The sequence below is a fragment of the Saccopteryx bilineata genome, chromosome 1 (assembly GCF_036850765.1).
Source record: "Saccopteryx bilineata isolate mSacBil1 chromosome 1, mSacBil1_pri_phased_curated, whole genome shotgun sequence".
In the NCBI taxonomy this organism is placed as follows: Eukaryota; Metazoa; Chordata; class Mammalia; order Chiroptera; family Emballonuridae; genus Saccopteryx; species Saccopteryx bilineata.
In genome coordinates this window covers 150,714,583-150,738,005 of record NC_089490.1, presented here as the reverse complement: position 1 = coordinate 150,738,005, position 23,423 = coordinate 150,714,583, and the positions used below count along the sequence as shown (strand labels likewise).

The following is a 23,423-nucleotide window of genomic DNA, read 5'->3' as shown; positions in this document are numbered from 1 at the left end:
GGAAGATTGTATATTTCTAGGAAATTACCCATTTTGCCTAGGTTGTCTAATTTGGCATATAGATCTTCATAGTACTTTCTTACACCCCTCTGTATTTCTTACAGTCCTTTGTATTAAAGACTGTATTTTTTTTCAGTCCTAGGTTTTGGGATGTTGTGTTTTCTTTTTAACTTGTTTCAAGGAAGTTTTTTTATTTCTTTCTCGATCTCATTGTTAACCCATTTGTAATTAAATAACATGCCATTTAGCCTACAAGTGTTTGAATGTTTTTCAATTTTTCTATTGTAATTGATTTCTAATTTCATGCCATTCTGATGAGAGAAGATGCTTGATATGATTTCAGTCTTCTTAAATTTATTAAGACTTGTTTTGTGTACTAACGTGTGGTCTATTCTTGAAAATATACCATGAGCACTTGGAAAGAATGTATGTTCTGCTGCTTTGAGGTGAAAGGTTCTGAATATATCAATTAAATCCAGTTGATCTAGTGTAGTGGTAGCCAACCTGGTCCCTACCGCCCACTAGTGGGCATTCCCGCTTTCATGGTGGGTGCTGGCGGAGCAATCAAAGTATAAATAAAAAGATAGATTTAACTATATAAGTTGTTTTATAAAGATTTATTCTGCGAAACAGTGAAAATCTGACATAAAGTACTTGGTAAGTAATTATTATTATATTCTTTAACTTGCTGTAACTCTGTTGTATAAATTTTATAAAGTTACTTTCCTACTTTATAAATCACCATTACTGTGGAACTGGTTGGTGGGCAGTTAGAAAATTTTACTACTAACAGAAATACAAAAGTGGGCGGTAGGTATAAAAAGGTTGACTACCCCTGATCTAGTATGTTATGTAAGGCCATTTTTTTGTTAATTTTCTGTCTGGTGGATATATCTATTGATGTTAGCGGGGTATTAAAATCCTCTACTATTATAGTATTGCTGTCAATCTCACCCTTTATGTCCATCAAAATCTGCTTTATATATTTAGGTGCTCCTATATTATTAGGTGTATAAATATTTACAAATATTATATCCTCCTGTTGGATTGTTCCCTTTATCATTATGTAGTGATCCTCTTTATCCCTTACTATATATAGCCTTTGTTTTAAAGGTTATTTTATCAGCTATAAGTATTGCTACCCCAGCTTTTTTTAAATTTCCATTCGCATGAAATACTTTTTTCCAACCCTTTACTCTCAGTCTATGTGTATCTTTTGTTCTGAGGTGGATCTCTTGTAGACAGCATATATAAGTGTCCTGTTTTCTTATACATGCAGCTACCGTACATCTTTTCATTGGAGCATTTGATCCATTTACATTTAGGGTTAGTATTGATGTGTACTTATTTAGTGACATTTTATTATTTAAACCCACAATCGTCTTTCTCTTGATTTCTTTTTTCCTTTGCTCTTTTTATTGCAGGCCCCTTAACATTTTTTGCAGTACTGGTTTGATTGTCATGAATTATTTGAGACTTCCCACCCCCTCCTCTGGGAAGCTTTTTATTTCTCTGATTTTAAATGATAGCCTTGCTGGCTAAAGTAGTATTCGTTTTAGGTTATTGTTTTGCATTACTTTGAATATTTCTTGCCAATCCCTTCTAGCCTCCAGTATTTCTGTTGAGAAGTCAGATGTCATCCTTATGGGGGCTCCTCTGTAGATAATTAACTGCTTTTCTCTTGCAGCTTTTAGTATTTTTTCTTTGTCTCTTAACTTTGGCATTGTAGTTATGATGTGGCCTCTGTGTACTGGCTTGTTGTTGGGCTCAGCACTGAAATAAAACCTCTGGTAGAGTCTAGAACCTGTGGTAACTCAGGGATTAGGAGGGGTGGTGGGTGTGGCTCTGCCCCTCTGACTCAGGTGTTGGTCTGTTCAGACTTTTTTCATAGACCTCAGTACCGTGTGGCCTCTGAGACCCAGAGATGTGGTCTGCTGGCAGTCTGGATAGTTACTCCTGAGTCTCCCATGAGGCACAAGCACCAGTCATAGACTCCAGAGGGTGTGGGGGAAATCTCCAAACTCAACACCAGAAAACTGAGTCACTAACACACCACCTGTTTCCTTGCTGACTACTCAGAAGGTCCAGTCTCCATAGGGTGGGGCAAGAGCGGTTCCTGGGGCCAGCAATTGCTTTCCCCCAGGCTGAGGCCTCACAGAAGGGACTTCTCCATATAAGAAAGATGGCGACTGTGGTATTAGAAAATGATTGAGTGCAGGGGTTCCAGTAGCTGTCCCGCTCCATGTCTCTCCCTGGGCCACCATCTGACACTCTCCTCTTACAACTCTAGTCCCCTCAGCCCTCCCTCCACTGGAGCCCTGGGTAAGTGACTGTGAACAAGATTTTCTGCACTGGCCCTTTAAGAAGGAGCCTGCGTCTTTGAGCCCTCTATCTTTTTCTCTCAGACAGAAACCTTGGCTCTTTTTATTGCCAAATGCTGTGTGGCCACCTCTTATAGGCTCTGGGGCACTAGGCTGGGGTGTCGGGCCTGGAGATTAGGATCTGCCCCTGTCAGGGTTAACATCCCTGCAGTGAAAGTCCCTTCAGACCCTCTGCCAAAGCTCATTCCTGGGAGTGGGGCAGCCCTTTCCTTGTCTCCGCTCTTTCTACCAGTCTCAGTGTGGCTTCCTCTGTGATCCTTGGTTATAGACTCCTCTTGGTTTAGTCCAAAGTTAGTTTTTCAAGATGATTGTTCTTAAATTAAGTTGTGACCCAATTTGGTTCTTGGAGGTGGCAGTTGGAATGTCTGCCTGCTCTGTTGCCATCTTGGAATCTGTGTAGCATTTTTTTCAATAGCCAAAATATGGAAACAGCCTAAGAGTTCATCCATGGATAGATGGGTAAAGAAATTGGGATATGTATGTATGGTGGAATATTATTCAGCCATAGAAAAGAAGGAAATTTTACCATTTGTGACAATGTAGATGGATTTTGGGGCATTCTGCTGTGTGGAATAAGTCGGATAGAGAAAGACAAATACTGTATAATCTCACTTATGTGTAGAATCTAAAATAAAACAAAACAAAAAGCTCATAGATACAGAAAACACATTGGTGGTTGTCAGAGGTAGGAAGTAAGGGGAAGAAATAGATGATTTGTTTTCATTTTCAGTTTAAGTAAGTTGAATTTAAATATAATAAAAATAATAAAATACAAGTAATAAATCTATTCAATTTAAAAATATATTTCTTTTTGTAAGGTTCTCAGCAAAGGGGCTTTGTACTTAAAAATTATTTTTTTTAAATTTTTAGTGAATTGGGAGGCAGAGAGACAAGCTCCTGCATGTGCAGGATTCACCGGGCAAGCCCCCTACTGGGAAATGCTCTGCCCATGTGGGGCCCCTGCTCGGTTGCTTGGCAACTGAGCCATCTCAGCATCTGAGGCAGGCCATGGAGCCATCCTCAGTGCCTGAGGCCAACTTGCTCTAAGTATTCAAGCCATAGCTGTGGGAGAGGAAGACAGAGAGAGAAAGAAGGAAGGCGGGGAAGGACGAAGAAGCAAATGGTTGCTTGTTCTGTGTGCCCTGACTGGGAATCGAACTCATGACTTCCATACACTGGGCCAATACTCTACCACTGAGCCAATGTTCTAGGGCCAAATTTTTAAAAAATGTACCTGATAACAGGTGATATTAAAAATTGATTTTGTTTTGTTTTGTTTTTGGTCTGATTAGGTGGTGGTGCAGTGGATAGAGCATCGACCTGGGAGGACCCAGGTTTGAAACTCTGAGGTTGCTGGCTTGAGTGAGGGCTCATCAGCTTGAGGGCAGGATTGCCAGCTTGAGTGTGCGATCATTGACATGATCCCTTGGTTGCTGGCTTGAGCTGAAGGTCACTGGCTTGAGCAAGGGGTCACTGGCTCAGCTGGAGCCCCACCAGCCCACCAGCCCACCACCCTACCACCCTACCACCCTACCATCCTATTAAGGCATGAATGAGAAAGCAATCAATGAACAACTAAGGTGCTGCAACTGAGTTGATGCTTCCTATCTCTCTTCCTGTCTCTGTGTGTCTCATTAGGAAAAAAAAGAAAATTTTACTTTTTAGATTTTATTTATTTATTTTAGAGAGAGGAGAGAGAGAAAAAGAAAGAGAGAGAGTGAAAGGGGTAAGAGCAGGAAGCATCTATTTGTTATTTAATAACATGCTATTTAGTTTCCAAGTATTTGAGTGTTTCCCAGTGTTTCTATTGTTGATTTCTTGTCTCATGCCATTGTGGTCAGAGAAGATGCTTGCTATGATTTCAATCTTCTTAAATTTATTGAGACTTGTTTTGTGTCCTAACATGTGATCTATCCTAGAGAATGTACTGTGAGCACTTGAAAAGAATGTATATTCTGCTGCTTTAGGGTGAAAAGTTCTGAAGGTATGTATTAAATCCAGTTGATCTAGTATGTCCTTTAAGTCTGCTGTTTCTTTGTTAATTTTCTTTTTTGAGGATCTATCCAGTGATGTTTGTGGGGTATTAAAATCTCCTACTATTATAGTATTTCTGTTGATCTCGCCCTTTATGTGCACCAAAATCTGCTTTATATATATAGGTGCTCCTATATCAGGTTCATAGATATTTATAGTTATATCTTCTTGTTGGATTTCTGCCTTTATCATTATGTAGTGACCTTCTTTATGCCATACTATACTCTTTGTTGTAAAGTCTATTTTGTCAGATATAAGTATTGCTACCCCAGTTTGTTTTCATTTCCATTTGCATGAAATATTTTTTTTCATCCCTTTATTTCAGTCTATGTGTGTCTTTTGTTTTGAGGTGGGTCTCTTGTAGGCAGCATATGTATGGGTCCTGTTTTCTTATTTATGCAGTTACCCTATGTCTTTTGATTGAAACATTTAATCCATTCACATTTAAAGTTATTATTGATATGTACTCGTTTATTGCCATTTTATTCTTTAAGTCTACACTCCTTTTTACTATATCCCCCCCCCTTTGTTCAGTTTACAGCAGGCCCATTAACATTTCTTGTAGCATTTGTTTGGTTGTAATGAATTCTTTGAGTTGTTTGTTTTTTTTTGTTTTTGTTTTTTTTGGTCTGGAAAGCTTTTTATTTCTCCTTCAAATTTAAATGTTAGCCTTGCTGGCTAGAGAAGTCTTGGTTGTAGGCTCTTATTTTTGCATTACTTTGAATATTTCTTGCCATTCACTTTTGGCCTCTAATGTTTCTGTTGAGAAGTCAGATGTCATCCTTATGGGGGTTCCTCTGTAGGTAATTGACTGCTTTTCTTTTACAGCTTTTAGTATTTTTTCTTTATCTCTTTAATTTTTGTATTTTAATTATGATGTGTCTTGGTGTTGGCTTCTTTGGGTTCATCCTTACTGGTTCTCCCTGTGCTTCTTGAACTTGTGTGACTTTTTCCTTCATTAATTTAGGGAAGATTTCAGCGATGATTTCTTTAGTCATATTCTCTATCCCTTGTTTTTTCTCTTCTCCTTCAGGAGCCCTTAGGATGTGGATATTGTTTCTCTTCATGTTGTCACAGAGCTCTCTTAGAGTTTCCTCAGACTTTTTGAGCTTCTTTTTGCGGCTCTCTTTCCATGCTTTTGTTTATCTTGCCCTCTAAATCACTAATTCCATCCTCAGCTTCATCCATCTTGCTTTTAATTCCTTCCAGTGTGGTCTTCATTTCTAATATTGTATTTGTCATTTCTGACTTTTTTTTTTTTAATTTCAATGTCCTTCTTGATACTTGCTGTCTCTTTATTTATATGCTGGTTGTGTCCATCCATTGTTACTCTAAGATGTTGGAGCATCCTAACAATCATTATTTTAAACTCTGCGTCCGGTAATCTTGTCATTTCCATCTCATTTGGGTTTTTTTCTGGGGATTTTTCTTTTTGATTTATTTGGGTTGCATTTCTCTGCCTTCCCATTTTGTCCGTGATAAGAAGGGTGTGGCCTCAGGAGTCCAATGATTGTGGCCTCTGTGTTCCCTAGGTGTGATGTCTGTGCAGGCCCACCACCCTCTCTGGTGCCGTTCGGACACGGGTGTTACCTGTGCTGGCCTAGTGCTGCATTTGCTTCAGCTTCTGCGTTGCCTCCATAGGTGGGACTGTGTTTGCATGTGTGGGCTGCAAGCCTTCGTCAACCCTGGCCTATGCACCGCCTCTGAAGGCTTTGCTGTGCTCATGCACCTGGGCTGCAAGCCCTGGCCGGCCCTCATCTTTAGCCTGGCCCCCACGGGTAGGACTGTGCTCACGCGTCTGAACCATAAACCCTGGCTGTCACCCGGCCTTCACCCAGCCTCAATGGGCAGGACTGTGCTTGTGTGTCATGGCCGCATACCTCATCCCCGAGGGCAGGACTGTGCTTGCACACCCAGCTGCATGACTCAGCCAGTTCCCCTGCTTCTGCATTGCCACTGTTAGTGGGACTGCAGGCGGGACCACTCTTGTGCACCTGCCCCACAGCTATGAGTCAGACCACTTTCTTGCACTTTATCCACAGCTGTGGCAGGCCCCCAGCCTTTGCCCCAGTGGGCTGGACTTCACTCCTGCAGGGCTGCAAACGCCACCGGCCCCCAGCTTCCAGCCCGCGGGTGGGACTGCGCTTGTGCACCCAGGCCACAGTCACAGCCAGCCCTCCAGCTTCCGCCTCCACTGGTGGGACCGTGCTCCACCATCCTGCCACCACCAGATCTCCAGCAAGCACTCAGCAGTGTGGGGGGTGGTGATGTAGCTCAGACCTCAGCACTCAATAGTGTAACCCTGATGGCTCCCTGCTTCTAGCAAATCTTTGCTCTGACTGCAGCAGGGGAGCTTCTGTTTGGCTGATGATCTGCTTCTGTTTGCTGGTATTGCTGGTTCCAGGGAAAATATTCACTGTAGATATGGGGAGTGACTCAACCCTGAGGTTATGCTGGCTGTCACTCAAAGTGTTTCTGCCTGTGTCTCCTAGATTACAGTCTGTGCCTGCTACTCCAGTTCTCTCATCCCTCCTCATACCCTGGAGCCACGGGAGAGTGATTGTGAAAAAGGTTTTCTGCGTGGCCCCTTCAAGACTCCTGGGTCTGAGAAATCTGTCTCTTTCTTGCAAACAGTATCGTGGCTTGTTTTGCAGGTAAATACTGTCTATATGCCTCTTCTAGGCTCCAGGGCTGCAGTCTGGAGCTTTGGTCCTGGGGCCGAGGACTCTACCCTCTCTGCGAAACTCCCCTCATGCCTCGCAAATCCCTCTGGGCTGCTGCTCACTTCCAGGAGCTGGGCAGCCATCTCTGCATTTCCTGCTTTTCCTACCAGTCTCAGTGTGGCTTCTTTGGTGATCTTTGGTTATAGATTCCTCTTGGTTTAGCCCAAAGTTGGTTGTTCCAGATGATTGTTCTTAAAGTTAAGTTGTAATCCACTTTGATTCTGGGAGATGGAAGTTGAAATGTCCACCTACTCCATTGCCATCAGCCACCCCCACCTTTTACTCTTGTCTGATTGCTGTGGCTAGGACTTCCAGTACCACGTTGAATAAGAGTGGTGAAATGGGACACCCCTGTCCTGTTCCTAATCTTAAGGGGATGGCTTTTAATTTTTGTCCTATGAGTATAATGCTGGCTGTCGTTTTGTCACATATGCCCTTTATTTTATTGAGGTATGTTTCCTATATTTCCACTTTGCAGAGAGTTTGAACATAAATGGGTGCTAGATTTTATCAAATACTTTTTCTACATCTATTGAGATGATCATGTGATTTTTATCCTCTATTTACTTATGTGATGAATCATGTTTGTTGATTTGCAAATATTGTATCAGCCTTGCCTCTCTGTAATAAATCCCACTTATTAGCTGATGGAGGCCCCTACAAGATGAGTTTTTGTTTGAGATTGTCAATCCTTAAGAAATCAGAAACCAGGGCAGTGCACCAAACCACTGCAAATGGAACCAGAAGTAGTCTGGCTAAGGAGAACGTTGCCTAAAGGTACAGATGACTCTGCCTTTATCCTCTGATTGAACAGAGAATAGCAGTGAGTTGTACCAAGGCTGCTTCAGAATCTTTGTGAGCACTCAGGATTTTCAGAGTTGTAACACTTTATGAACACAGCTAGAGACATGAGATTTTAAATATAGGTGGTGGGGCAACGTACGTTTATGCTGTTTGCAGTATTGGAAAATAGCACCATAATTAATAAATAATAATGTAAGAATAAACTCTGTGTTTCACATACTTACAATTATAACCTATTTTTGACCTAACCTATGTGATTTCCCCTCTCTGCTTTTTATTATCTTACCAGAGTAAGTAGTGTAATCTTTTAAATTTGAACCATCAGGATCACCTATGTAAACAAAATAACAATTACAGTGTTCAATAACAAATACTAGATTGATTAGTTACTACCATGTAAAAGAGAAGCCTGTTTTGATATTTTTCTCTACATATCACTATTTTAGAACCAAACCCCTTTCTCAACTGATTTTCAAGCTATTTTAAACTTGTGAAAAACAGGAGGAGAGCAAGATCCCAAACACTATACTTAAAGTCTCTGTATATTAATTAAAGAATAATTATTGATAATTGACTATTACCTTACTTCTAAGTTGTTAACCCATTAGTTCTGGCTGTCATTTTATATTCCAATACTTTATTTGGGATACTCTGTGGGGAAAATGTTACCTTGTCTGTTAGGCTTGTCAGTCAACACATAGTAATTATGTACATAACACACCCTTAGAATATGGAACCTAAAAAGAAGTATATCCAGATTCAGTTTAGAAAACCTTCTGATGATGTCAGTGATAGTTATCAGTGGGCCTTGGGAAATTGGTGAGTGATTTTTATAAGGCTACACATGATAATATATGGTTCACAAAGTTGAATAAATATTGTGTACTTGGAATTACAATTACATACTTCCTTTCATTAAAAAGAACACTATGAAAAAGTCACTGTCTTCAGATTGACATGAGGGCTCACAGCTGTTTCTTTTGGAAATTTCAATGCAGAAATACTATGATGAGATATCATCTACACTTTCCAGGTCATATTGTATGATTTCGCTACAGCTATGGGCAAAAGGCATGGGTGCCTCTTGTTTCTTGGTACAGAATTTAACGTCTCTGTATCCTTGGCCAATTGGGCATACTGTACTCTGATAATATACTGCTCACAAAAATTAGGGGATGTTTTATTGCTTCATATTCATTTTTGAAACATCCCCTAATTTTTGTGAGCAGTATAGAATTGCAGTCATTCACTGTTCCACATAAGGGCAGCATTAAAAATCTTGTCAGGAAACTTTCACATGGATGGCAAGAAGGTTCCCTGATGGTGAAAGAAAAGGAAACTTTTCTGACACAGTTTGGAAACCAAGTTGTAGATGACTATTATCACAGTCTCTCAGGACGTATTTCCCAGAACCAATACAGACTTGACGTTGTTACTCCATGTGATCCTGAGGAGGTTGGAAATTTGACTAAAGCTAAACTACTTTGACATTCTGTGCATCATTTCTTTTTTCTTTTCTTTTCTTTTTTTTTTTTTTTTAGTATTTTTCCAAAGTGAAAAGCGGGGTTGAGTGGGGGGGGGTGAGTCAGACAGACTCCCGCATTCGCCCAACCAGGATCCACCCGGCATGCCCACCAGGGGGTGATGCTGGGCCCCTCTGAGGCATTGCTTCATGCAGTTGGAGCCATTTAGTGTCTGAGGTGGAGGCCATGGAGCCATCCTCAGCACCCGGGCCAACTTTGTTCAAATGGAGCCTTGTCTGTGGGAGGGGAAGAGAGAGATACAGAGAAAAGAGTGGGGGAAAGGTGGAGAAGCAGATGGGTGCTTCTCCTGTGTACCCTGGCCGGGAATCAAACCCAAGACTTCCACACACCGGGCAGACACTCTACCACTGAGCCAACTGGCCAAGGCCTAGTGCATCATTTTTTCTTTTAGACTTGTTATATTTGTATAAAAATATTTTACTGAGAAAATGTAATTCTTCCACTTCTAGACCCTCACTAAAAGGGCAAATGATTTTCCAATAAAGAATAAAGAATGGATAAAAAGCAGAATAATTGGAACTAGAGAACTCCATGAGTATTTCAAAGCTCTTATCTGTCTTTCCAACACTGACGTGGTGAGACTATTCTAACAGGGACTGGTATGGATTAAAGACTTTTCATTGGACCTTAGCTCTGAAGGTTCTCCTTTCTGTTCTCCTTTCTGAAGTAGCAAATTAATGATCAGAGCCCAAGGAACACGTGTTTCTTTCTGGACAAACTCTGCTTTCCATAAATTCTTACAAGGAGTGGGCCATGGTAATTCAGACCTCAGAAATCATAAGTATATGTTTGAAAGGTTGACGAGTTCATAGTTAATTAAAAGCTTACTATTTGAAGAGCTAAGAAAACAAATACCATTGAAATATAATTTAATTGAAGTTATGAAAAGTTACTGGCTTCCTTATAATATTCCTGGCACGAAAAAATGTTTGTCAGTAAGATTAGCCCAGAATGTATATACAGAGCCCAAATTTAAAGTTTCAGCTCTTCCTTATGAAAACAATTCTTTTGGTTAATGAAGAAGTAAGTGATTGCTACTGTTCAGTAAATACTTTAGTCTCTTTGTTTCTTAGGGACATTGTTTCTGGCCCTTTTATGAGAAGAATGAACATTTGAGTAGTTCTGGCTAATGAGTTATGAGCAGGAGATATGTGTGTTACTTCCGAATATTTGATGGCTGATCCAGAGTTTTCTTTTGATGTTGATCCACACTTTTCCTTCTAATGTCTTACTCTTCATCTGCTTGGCTCTATGATAGGAATGATACATAATAGAATCATGACCACTGAAGATGTACATGTAACAAAAATTGGAAATAATCTTCATCATTTTGAACCACTAATACTTTAGTGTTGTTTGGTCAATCACAATCTAGCCTATACTGAAAATGGGTAAAAGAACAGTTTTTATTAAAAAATATATATATTTATTAATATATATTAATATATATATATATATATATATATTAACAAATGAAGACACTGTGGTCCCAAAATTGTAATTTATTTGAGAATTTAAATGTTAGGAAGAACCTCAGTGTTAAACAGCCCATCTAGTAGCCGGGCGGTATAATTTTATTTATCTTGGATCTTTTAGAATGACTTAGTTCTTCTTGAGAGAGTTAAACCAGAATTTTGTTTAATTCATATTCTGAAGTTATCTCTGCCAGTGCTTTAGATTTAAGGTACATATACATCAAGTAAAATTGATAGAGCTTGGTAATAGACTGGATGTAGGGCATGAAGTGACGTAAGTGTCCAGCTTGACCCCCTGGTTTCTCATTGTATGTCTGGAGTGATTGGCAATGCCTTTCACTAAGAGAAGGAACATTGGTAGCAAAGCAGTGCTTTGAATGAAGATACTAAGTTCACTGTGGACATGCTGACTTTGAGTCACCTCTGAGACATCAAAGGGCAGATGTTAAGATGCTAATTAGATAGGAGAGTGTGGCCAGCAAAGAGGAAGTCTGAACTTACACACTTGTGAATTATCTGTATATGGAATAAATAAGTCATGTGCATGAATAAGATGGTGGAAGGAGAAATAATGGATGAGAAAAAAATGTTTTTAGGAATAAATGTGAAGAATATTAATGTTTATTACCCTGGCCAAATGCTTACAAAGTAGATATCGAAGGAGTGATGGAAAAATAGAAATAGAAGTAAAAATCCGGGAAGTATTGCAGAGTAAAAGCGAAGGAAAGAAAGTGTTTTAAGAATTGGTCCTGCCTGACCAGTTGGTGGCACAAAGGATAGAGTGTGGAACTGGGACACGGAGGACCCAGGTTTGAAACCCTGAGGTTGCCAGCTTGAGAAAGGGATCATCTGGCTTGAATGAAGACTCATCAGCTTGTGCATGGGGTCACTGGCTTGAGCATGAGATCATAGACATGACTTATGGTCACTGGCTTGAGCCCAAGGTCGCTGGCTTGAGCAAAGGGTCACTTGCTCTATTGCAGCCCCCAGTCAAGGCACAAATAAGAAAGAAATCAATGAAGAACTAAGGAGCCACAATGAAGTGTTGATGCTTCTTATCTCTCTCCCTTCCTGCCTGTCTGTCCCTATCTGTCCCTCTGTCTGCCTCTCTCTCTGTCTCTGACAGACACACACACACACACACACACACACACAGAATTGGTCCATACTGTTGATGATGCTGAATATTTGAGTAAAATTGTGAACAGTGTTGACTTCACTAAGATCTGTTTCAGTTAAGCATGGAATGAGAATATTATTTCTAAGAAATACAATGCTATCTTAAGTAGATTTTTTGTTCATTCTTCATTTATGCGTACTTTATTAGTTTGAGGTTTTATTTGTTTTCTAGAAAAAAATGTAGAACATCCATTTGATAAAATATAAACAGTAAATTAAAGTATTACAACAACTGGGTAATAGTAATATAGTATATAGTAAATGAAATGTTTTTATGTATATTAATTCATAAGAACTCTGGGATCCTACTTTTGTGAACACTGTTCTATAATCTGTAATGAACATCTATTTCATTGCCTTTAAAGTAATCATTTCAGAACAGCATGGTCTCTATTGTGCTCACAAATGAAATAATTCTGAAAATAGCAGTACTTTATTTACATATTAATTTTCATTCAGTAAGTTTATCTAATGCTGAAAGATTATAATGTGCATAGTTTTTACTTATCAGAAACTACTTTGGCATTAAATTCATACCTATATAGTGTATATAGATATTAAAGGTTGAATCAGATGTGAAGGGGTCTAGCGGGAGGCTTCATGGAAGTTCCTTTAGTGGAGATAAACCACATTTACCTCCATTGAAGAAGAGAACAGGCAGTTCTACCTTAGTTTCATGTGTCTGAACAAGACTTTCCCTAGGAACTCATGCAGGCTGTTATGCATTTCTAGCCCTCCAAGTAAGACAACTACGATTAATCCCCACACATGTGCTATTTCTTCAAACCACTATTAAATATAGCTTTTAAAATACAAGATTAAATGAGAAATATGCTTTGAAGATACTTTCTCTTTTTTTTTTTGAATTAACGCGAACGCCATGCATGAAGTCATTTCATAAAATCTCTTTAATCAGTGTCTATGATACTGCATTTATTTGGCTTTACGAATAATAAATCAGATTATTGACTAGTATATAATTTAATGTGATTGAAGTTTCATTTTACTAACTTAAAACCTCAAATGAAAGAGTAAAACATGCTTGACTGAAAACACTCAGGTTTCATCTTCTGTTTATTTGTTAACAGTCTATTTAAAAATGTGTTTTTATTTGTCAAATACTTGCAACAATAAAGTGATCTAATTCATAGTCCCATTTGTTAAATATTATGATTTGAGCAAGTATGCCTTTTAGTATTTATTTCGTGTTATTATCATTGATAAAAAAATTGAAATCCTGTCCCTCAAATCTAAATCTAATTTTACTAAAGCAAAACATATTTTCATTGATGTGGGGCATATGCTTATTTTAATTTTGGAGAGAAATTCTATCTGAATGGCAACCTTCACAACTTCGGAATAATGTCCTCGAAAACAATTCAGTTAGCCGATATGTTCATTACATCAATACAACAGTCAGAGATGTTTAATGTTAGCAATCCAACAAAAGGATAGAAAACCAATAAAATTTAGGCTAGAGTCAGTTGCTAATTAAAATCACAGAAACAGAAAATCAGATATCCAAACCTCCACATTTATTGTGGGCTTTTTAAAACTTGAAATACAATGAGCAGAGCCTTTAAAAAATAAATAAAAATGGATGGATAACTATATCCAAGGTTTGTATGAAATTTTTACATAAATGGGAATATAGTATATATAAGGTAATTTTCACTTAAACTATTTGGAGCTTTTTCCCTATTTCTTATTTATTTGTTTGTTTAATTGTAAGTGAGAGGAGGGGAGATAGACTCCCACATGCACCCAGACCAGGATCTACCTGGCACCCCTCATCTATGGCCGATGCTGGAATCAACCGAGCTATTCTTAGGACCTGGAGTTGACACTTGAACTAATCAAACCACTGGCTATGAGAGAGAGTGAGAGAGAAAAGGGGGACAGAAGTAAAGAGAAGCAGATGATTGCTTCTTATTTGTGCCCTGACCAGGGATTGAACCTGGGACGTTCATATGCCAGGCTGATGCTCTAACCACTGATCAAACTGACCAGGGACACTGTTTCATTTTTAAAGTAGCTTTTTAGTATTCCACTGTAAAAAAATATATATTTACTCAGTAATGTAATGATAAATAGCTTATTTGTGATGATTTGCTTAAAATATTTTTATAAAATGCAACAATGAACATATTTTGTGTGTATATGTGTATATATATGTATTTAAATATAAAATATACTTATAAAAGTAAAGTTAAGAGGGAATATGTACATTTAATATTTTTAATATTTCCATCAACAATAGAGAATGTTTTCATTTTCCTACATACTTTTCAACACAATTTAATAGATAATTGCAACTTTAAAGAGTAGCATTATGTACTTTTACTTATAGATTATTTGTATTTTTAAAGTGAAACTGTTCAAGGTGGTTTTTTTTTTTGAGGTATTACTTTTATGGACCTTTTTGTACATTAAGGAAATTAGAAATTAGCATTCATTTCTGATATGAGTAAATATATTTTTCTGTTTGTTGTTTTTGTAGACAGTTCAGCAAAGCAGACATGCCAGGCGTTAGAAAGGGAGGACGGATGTGACAATAAAGGGAACATGAGAAAACTGCTGTGGTGACAGAACCCTTCCTGTCTGATTGCAGTGATGACTATACACACCTATACCAGGGATAAAATGCCCTAAGTATCCATAAAAACATACAGAAATGCATGCATGAAAAGTAGTAAATCTGAGTAGGGTCTGCAGTCAGGTTGAGTGTAGTGCTCCAGTTGATGTCCTGGTTTTGATAATACTGTGCTTCTGTTGGGAGAAGCTGGGTGATGGGTACATGAGACCTCTCTGGACTATTTCTTCCACGTCATGTGAATTTATGATTATTTCAAAAATTAAATTAGCTTTTTTTTTTTTTTTTAGGTGAGAGGGGAGATAGTGAGGCACACTCCCCATGCACTCTGACTGTAATCCACCTGGCATGCCCATCTTGGGCTGATTCTCAAGTACTGAGCTATTTTTAGGTGCTCCTATATCAGGTTCATAGATATTTATAATAGTTATATCTTCCGTTGGATTTCTGACATACTCTTTTTTTTAAAGTCTATTTTGTCAGATATAAGTATTGCTACCCCAGTTCTTTTTCATTTCCATTTGTATGAAATATTTTTTTCATCCCTTTACTTTCTGTCTATGTGTACCTTTTGTTTTGAGGTGGGTCTCTTGTAGGCAGCATATGTATGGGTCCTGTTTTCTTATTTATGCAGTTACCCTATGTCTTTTGATTGAAGCATTAAATCCATTTACATTTAAGGTTATTATTGATATGTAGTTGTTTATTGCCATTTTATTCTTTAAATCTACATTCCCTTTTACTAGATTCCCCTCCCCCTTTGTTCAGTTTACAGCAGGCCCATTCACATTTCTTGTAGCATTTGTTTGGTTGTAATGAATTCTTTGAATTTTTTTGTTTTTGGTTTTTGTTTTTTTTTTGTCTGGGAACCTTTTTTTTTAATTTTTATTTATTTATTTTAGAGGAGAGAGAGAGAGAGAGAGAGAGAGAAGGGGGGAGGAGCAGTAGGCTTCAACTCCCATATGTGCCTTGACCAGGCAAGCCCAGGGTTTTGAACCGGCGACCTCAGCATTCCAGGTCGACGCTTTATCCACTGCGCCACCACAGGCCAGGCTGTCTGGGAAGCTTTTTATTTCTCCTTCAAATTTAAATGTTAGCCTTGCTGGCTAGAGAAGTCTTGGTTGCGGGCTCTTGTTTTGCATTACTTTGAATATTTCTTGCCATTCCCTTTTGGCCTCTGATGTTTCTGTTGAGAAGTCAGATGTCATCCTTATGGGGGTTCCTCTGTAGGAACTTATTAGGAAACTAAGTGAATTGATGAGGATACCTGCACGTCTTAAAAATGAATCTCATGAACAAAAGAAAAAAGGTTAACAGCAATCACAAATGAGAAGATGTGATTGTAACAATGTACACACATGTATATAGAAAGGTTTTGTATATAAAAAGTTGCATTCCATAGTATTATGGATTCATTTTATTCTTTTTACAATTTGTTTTCTCTATGGATGTTATATTGTATTTTCAATAATAAAAAATCTGGACTTGGAGCAAGTTTGTAAAGTGCGGTAATATTTATATTTCCCAGCGCGGTGGTGAGGAAGTGGCCTGTGCCCATCTGACAACCCAGACCTCCTTGCAGTGGGTGATTTCTCCTTCCTGAAAGGTGGAAGCCATCAGCACACTTTTCCAGACTTCTGCCCTTGAACCCACTCCAAGGCCCGAGAGTACCGGGACTTCTGGGTCCCCGCGTTGCGGGGGCTCCCTTCAGGAGGGAACTTTCTGGAGCAGGTAGGGATGGTCATATTCCACCTGCACCTGCTGTCCCTGGGTAAGGAGCGAGCTATGGGAACAACCGCCCCTGGGCACCTCCGGTTTAGGGTCAGTTTAGCCACCTTTGAGCTTCTGTTCTGACTCGGACTCTCAGCTCTCCTTCCCAAATTCAGCATCCATCTTGTGCCCCTTGTTGGGGCCCTGAGTGGCAGGAAAACTCGGATTTCCAGGGCGCCTCCTGCGGAAACCTGGAGACATCGGGTGCTCCGGGTACTCAAATGTGACTTAGCAGAGGGGGGCACATGAGTGCCCTTTCAGGTCTCATAGGACGCTCCAGACTCCAGACATGTGCCAAGCGCTCGGACAGAGTCCCCTCCAGCACCCACATGTGCCCATCTGGGATCGGGCTGCAGCTCCATCTGTTTCTTTGGTAATGCTATCTTGCCTGGGCCTGGGCGGTCACGTGCGGACCACAGCACAAGCTTCCTCCCGGCCCATAAGCCAGGATTGACCCAGGGATGCCACTCGGTTTTCTGGGCTCCGTCCACAACCCGAGGTGAGGTGCGGGGGCCGTTCCCTTGTGGGCTGGAGCAGGGACGGGATGGATGCTGGGTCCCCAGGGGCGCGTCTCCCCGTTGGGGCTGGTACGTGTGGGACCGCAGTACTGTCAGGAGTAGGAGAGGCCGCCGTGTTCCCCGCGCCAAGGCCTTGGGGGTGTCCACTGCAAGTTGTGGGCTGGTGGCCCTGGACCCCCAGCACATCAGTCTGCGGACAGCTTGCCATATTGGAATGAGTCGGAGCACGGAGCGCCACTGCCCCCTCCTCCAGAGCGGGGGTAGAGGGGCGCGGGGAGAGCTGCCGGCCGCCGCTCCGCCAAGCCCAGCAGGAAGGAGGACGCGAGCGAGCCAGCGTGGGCGCTGTGAGAGGAAAAAACGCCCATACTGGGGAACGAAAAGAAAGGAAGAGAGAAAATGAGCGCGAGACGGTAAAAAAGTGAGCGATGAAGGAGCGTGCGCGCGAAAACTCCCTACAGGTAAAAAAAAACGCCATCGGGCTGGTGTGCAGGAGTCCCGGGTTCGATTCCCGGCCAGGGCACACAGGAGAAGCGCCCATCTGCTTCTCCACCCCTCCCCCTCTCCTTCCTCTCTCTGTCTCTCTTCCTCTCCTGCTGCCAAGGAGCAAAGTTTGCCCGGGCGCTGAGGATGGCTCTATGGCCTCTACCTCAGGCACTAGAATGGCTCTGATTGCTGCAGAGAGACTCCCTAGATGGGCAGAGCATCGCCCCCTGGTAGGCATGCCCAGTGGATCCCGGTGGAGCCCATGCGGGAGTCTGACTGTCTCCCCGTTTCCAACTTAAGGGAAAAAAAAAAAAAAAAAGAGGGGTTGCTGGCTGGGCCTTCCCGGGCAGCAGCCTGAGGGGGCGGCGGCGGCCTGGGGCGGGGGACCGCACGGAGCCCCCTCGATGGGGCAGCGCAACTTTGCCAATGAAACCGCTGGGAGCCAAAGGGCTGAGGCGCTGGCTGAGGCGCCAAGGGCCAGGGGCAGGTTGGGAGAGGGGGCGGTGGGGGGAGGGGGGAGCACGGCGCCCGCGCCGGGCCTCGCTCGCCCCCGCGGCCCTGCGCGCTGGCCGGCCGGGCTGCAGGAGCGCGCCTGGGCGCCTCTCCGCGGCGGGCAGCGGCAGCGGTGGTAGTGGATAGCCCCTTGAGGGCAGCTCAGCACGCATCAGCCCCAGGGGCGTGAAAGGAAAGTGTCCGGGCGGTGGCACCGGCGGGCGCTCAAGTTCCCTGCGTGCTGGGCCCGCAACGCGCCCCTCCCCGCGCGCCCGGTGCCCCCCCCCAGACCCCGCCGACCAGCCCCCCCTCCCCACCGCTCGCTCCCGGCCTGGGGCGCGAACCCGCAGGGGAGACCGGGGGTGCTCCAGTCCGAACTTCGGAGGGCCCAGTTGGCTGCTGCGCGGTGGCGGAGCGTCTAGAGGACGCCGCAACCGGTTGCTTCGGGCCGGCGTGGTGGAGTGAACCGGGCCTACCCGGGCCGCACACGAGCGGGCAGTGGGCTCCGCGGGCCCCGGCCCGACCTGCATCTCGCCTAGTCTGTCACCGTTTCAGTTTCTGTTCCTGAAGTCTCGTTTTGGAGACTAAAAAGGAGGCTTTATAGAGGCGAGCAGAGTGTTTGGAGAAGTAGGGCCTGCTCTGTGGGGAGCAGAAACGCCTTGTGAGAACAGAAATAAATTCCCGCGGAAAGGATGTCTGTTATCTTAAATTTTTAACAAGAGCTCAGCTGTTTGCTCAGGGTCTAAAACGGAGCGGTAAAGCACGGGTCACCTACAGTGTCTGTAAGGTGGTGAGAGGGGGTAGAACACTCCTATCAGAGGCAGCGTTTTTATCTAGCAGGCTCAACCATACCGCCCTTGAAGAACTGGCAGCAGCCCACATTCCACACAGCCTCATCTCCACAAACCTTGCAGGCAAAGTGAGTGGCTCCCAGAACAAGCCTCTTCCAGTTCCTAGGGCAGAAGTTCCAACTCTTTCTAGATAAACCTGCAAAAGTAGAGCACCAATCTTTGACTTTAGTTCAGTTTAAGTGCTATAAGAACTGTTAGGAATGGCAGATTTCATCTATTTTTTAAACATGCCTTTTTTTTTTTAGTTTCTACAGAGGCTGCTTGGCCAGTCAAAGTCAGAGGCCAAGTCACAGTTAGCCCTTCTTTTGGACACAGGAATGAATGTACATCTTAGTAAAGGTCCTGCTGAAGAAATGCATTGTGTTATTACCTTTCCACTTGTAAAGGGCAGCATATACAGGCCCAGTGTAGATTCAAGTTGTTCAATAAATACTATCACATGCAGTGTTTCATACCTGGGTGGTAGTTATATGGTGATTTTACCTAATACTTGCATATGTAAATCCTGAACACAGATCTTTTCACAATAACCACCAGTTTTTATCTTTTGCTTGTGCCACAAAAGGACTGGTCAACGGAGCCTCCCAGTGGCTGCTGTGAGGGACAGCAGGACAGCAATACAAACAGCTGGGCTTGAGGCTGGTCTGTCTGTACCATGCAGTATTCCTGTCTGGGTGTGGGGAACACACATGCCTACAAAGGACAGCCTTTCTCATATCCCTTAATGTTCACACCTCCTTATAGTTTTAAGAAATTCATCTCTGTCTTACATAATCTGAAGCTGTAGTCAATTCTGTTGGTTTCAGGTGGTAACAGAACTGCCAGTCTGTGTTAGATACTCCTCTAAACCTGCCAGGTAACTCGTGATATTTCATGACTTTTTTTTTTTTTACATGTACTAAATGTCTATTCTACAAAGAACTAGGCAAAGTTAACAGCTGAATAAAGATTATAGAGGTAAGCTTTGATTGCTTGTTACCTCAAAGGGTGCTTTGCAGAAGAGTATATATGCCACTTGACAAACAGAAAAAAGTTCAGTTGTAGAGAGAGTATGTTCACTGTCTGAAGGTCATCAGATCGACAGCTCAGATTTGCCGATGTTCTCCAAACTCAACTGTGATTTCCAAAACAAATGGTTATTGAACATTATATGTTCTTAGTGAAATTCTGCACCCATTCCCCAAAACACAGTGCTCTCAGGTATCCTACGAACAAACTCCTTATATGGTTCAATTGTCTATAGAAATAATAAAGGCACTTAGACAATCTTGGCTTTCTCTCAACTTCCTGTCATCTTTACAGCAGACTTGGTGTGTGCCGTTACTCTTTCATTCACACCACCTGGCCTCCGGTGTCAGTAGGATTGAGATTTCTCTCCTCACCAAAGCTGACTCATCTATCACTAAATCAGTCCCATTCTACTTATGCACAACACTGCTCCCACATCACCTCTTTTTGAAGAATCCTCCATCTGCCAGATATTTTCCCCAATGTGACTGTTTATGTTGTTGCCACCACACCCTCCACAACTCCCAGAATGCTTCCTCCCACCTCGCTCAGAATTAACTGCCCTGATGCTGGTCTCATCCCCCACTCTCTCCTTAGCCCACATTAGTCTGCTCGCCACTATCACTCTACTCCAACTGCTGTTGCTAACTAAGGTGCCTTCTCGCACACATACCAACTCCACTTCTTAGGCCTTCCCTAAAAACACGAGGGACACTGCCATTTACCTAGTTGCTGGGGCCAAAACCCTCCTTTTGAGTTAGCCTGCTTCAATCTGTTAACAATACTTGTTATCTCTATGTCATTGGCAGTCTGACCGCTATTTGTCACTTCTCACCTGTATCACTGATATTGGCTCCTGGCTCCCAACTAGTCTGTTCTCCCCAAAGCAGCCAGAATAACCTCTTTAATTAAGAGCATTTCACTCCCCTGCTCAGTATCTGCCAAAGGTTTCCCATCAAACAAAATGTTAACTTACGCACATGGCCTGCAAGCTACAAGGCTCTCTAGGCTAGGACATTGCCCTTCTGTGCCCGTGTGTCCTACATTCTTTCCCTGGCTTCACACTCTCTCTCACTGGCCAGACCTCACTGTCCCTTGAACACACACAGCATGTTCCTGTCTTAGGTTTTGCACTTACCCCTCTGCCTGTAATGCAGAGCTTCTTCCTCAGTTCAGTCAGGTCTCCGTTCAAATGTTACCTCTTTGCAGAGGCTCTTCCTGATCATTCTATCTAAAATAGCAAGCCCCTCTAATCACTTCATCACTTCATTCTGCTTTATCTTCTTTCTAAAAAAATATTTAGCCTGCCTGACCAGGTGGTGGCGCAGGGGATAGAGTGTTAGACTGGGATGCGGAGGACCCAGGTTCGAGACCACGAGGTTGCCAGCTTGAGCGCAGGCTCATCTGGTTTGATCAAAGCTCACCAGCTTGGACCCAAAGTCTCTAGGGGTCACTCAGCCTGCTGAAGGCCCACAGTCAAGGCACATATGAGAAAGTAATCAATGAACAACTAAGGTGTCGCAATGGAAAACTGATAATTGATGCTTCTCATCTCTCTCCGTTCCTGTCTGTCTGTCTCCGTCTATCCCTCTCTCTGACTCTCTCTCTGTCACTGAAAAAAAAAAAATTAGCCTGATCATGCAGTGGCGCAGTGGATAGAGCATGGGACTGGGATGTGGAGGACCCAGGTTCAAAGCCCTGAGGTCACCAGCTAGAGCGCGGGTTCATCTGATTTGAGCACGGCTCACCAGCTTGAGCCCAAGGTCTCTGGGTTGAGTACGGGGTCACTCAGTCTACTGGAGCCCCCTGCCCTCCCAGTTAAGGCACATATAAGAAAGCAATCAATGAAAAACTAAGGTGCCACAACAAAGAATTGATGCTTCTCATCTCTCTCCCTTCCTGTCTGTCTGTTCCTGTCTGTCCTTCTCTCTGAATATGTCTCTGTCACACACACACAGACACACACACACACACACACATCCACACAAATATATATATTTATATATAAATAAAAATTTTACATATATATAGTTTTTATTTTAGAGAGAGAGGAAAGGTGAAAGGGAGGGAGTGAGAGAGTGGGAGGGCCAGGAAGGGAGAGAGAGAGAGAGAGAGAGAGGAACATCAGTCTGTTTCTGTATGTGCCCTGACCAGGATCAAATAGGCAACCTCTGCGCTTCTGGATGATGCTCTCACCAACTGAGCAATTCAGCCGGGGCTGCTTTATCTTTTTAAAAACACTCATAAGAAAAAATACTTATATTATCTTAACTAGACATAAGCTTCATAAAGGCAAGAACTCTATGAACATATTCTCTCCTCTATCCTCAGCATTTAAATGTGTACTGTCAGCACTCAGGGACAAGCTCTCAGGAGTGGCTAGAGGGATGGGAAAACTGGAGAAAAATCAGAGAAGCTAAGGGAAGTGAGATTCAAGAAAGAGTGTGGTCAATATGCGAAATGCTGCCAAGAAGTTACTTGTTCCATAATTAACCACCGAATTACCTACTCTTTGTCATTATTCTATCTTCTATCCACTTTGTATTCAATGCTTTCTATGCATTTGAACAGCTCTTGATTCCATACCTCTAGCTCAGATTCATGCTCTAATTTCATATATTCAGATGATTACCAGACATTGGTACTCTGCTGTCACAGGTACATCAAGCTTAACGTGTCCACAAACAACTCCCCCTCTTCCAACCCAGCTGTTTTCTTTCCTGTATTACCCAGCTCTTCATATGGAAATTCCACTCCTGCCTTTCTCCAGAATGTGCTCAGCATTCCACATGGTTGGTAGCTCCTTGAAAAGGCCTGTGTCCCAGCCAGTGCCCAATTGGGGAAGGGGAATCTCTAATCAGAAGCACAAGCTGCCTCTTCGAAATTTTAACTGGATACTAAAGAAGGAGGCCCTGATCTCAGTCTTCTCTCCCTCGAGACCAAGCCATTGACTTTCCCTTTAGGTTTGCTGTAGGGAGGAATAATATAATCCTAACCACTTTGTACCAGAATAGGGCTTTTATTCCAAATAATAAAATCTTACCATTGGAATTCTAATGGATGACACAAAGATCCTTACACAGCTGTAGCTTAGCAGGCAACTAGCAAAGCCTTCTCAGGTACTACTGGCAGGATACCTCTGGGCAACGTCACAGGCAACCATGAGAGGACAGCAGAGATGGATTAACACCTACCTGCCAAGGAATAGATAATTCTGGGCTACAGTGTGCAGTCAGGGCACACATTAGAAGTGCCTGGGGAACACAGCCTGGGATGCAGCTTAGTCCTACACTGAATAATCTGCCAGGGGACCAGATGATTCTGTTGCTGCCCCATCCTGCCCCCCCACCAGCACACCATGTGTGTGTGCACACTGCATGTGCATGTGTCTCCTGAGGTGTGGAGGGAAGAACCAGAAAGCCCTCCTTCTGCCTCTAAGCAATTGTTTGTGATAAGAAAACCAATGACAACATTTTAAATCACAATGATTATTAAACTCAAATATGCATATTTTACTTTCTTTGATAGGTTTTTCTTAATAATGTTCTGATGATCATTTTAGGAACCT

The 23,423-nt window shown here is 42.3% G+C and overlaps 1 pseudogene; it reads left to right on the top strand.

The window, feature by feature from the left end:
- The window catches only part of LOC136319375 (frizzled-5-like), a 29,963-nt pseudogene extending 13,211 nt beyond the window's left edge, over positions 1–16,752 (top strand).
- Positions 16,753–23,423: the final 6,671 nt, after the last annotated feature.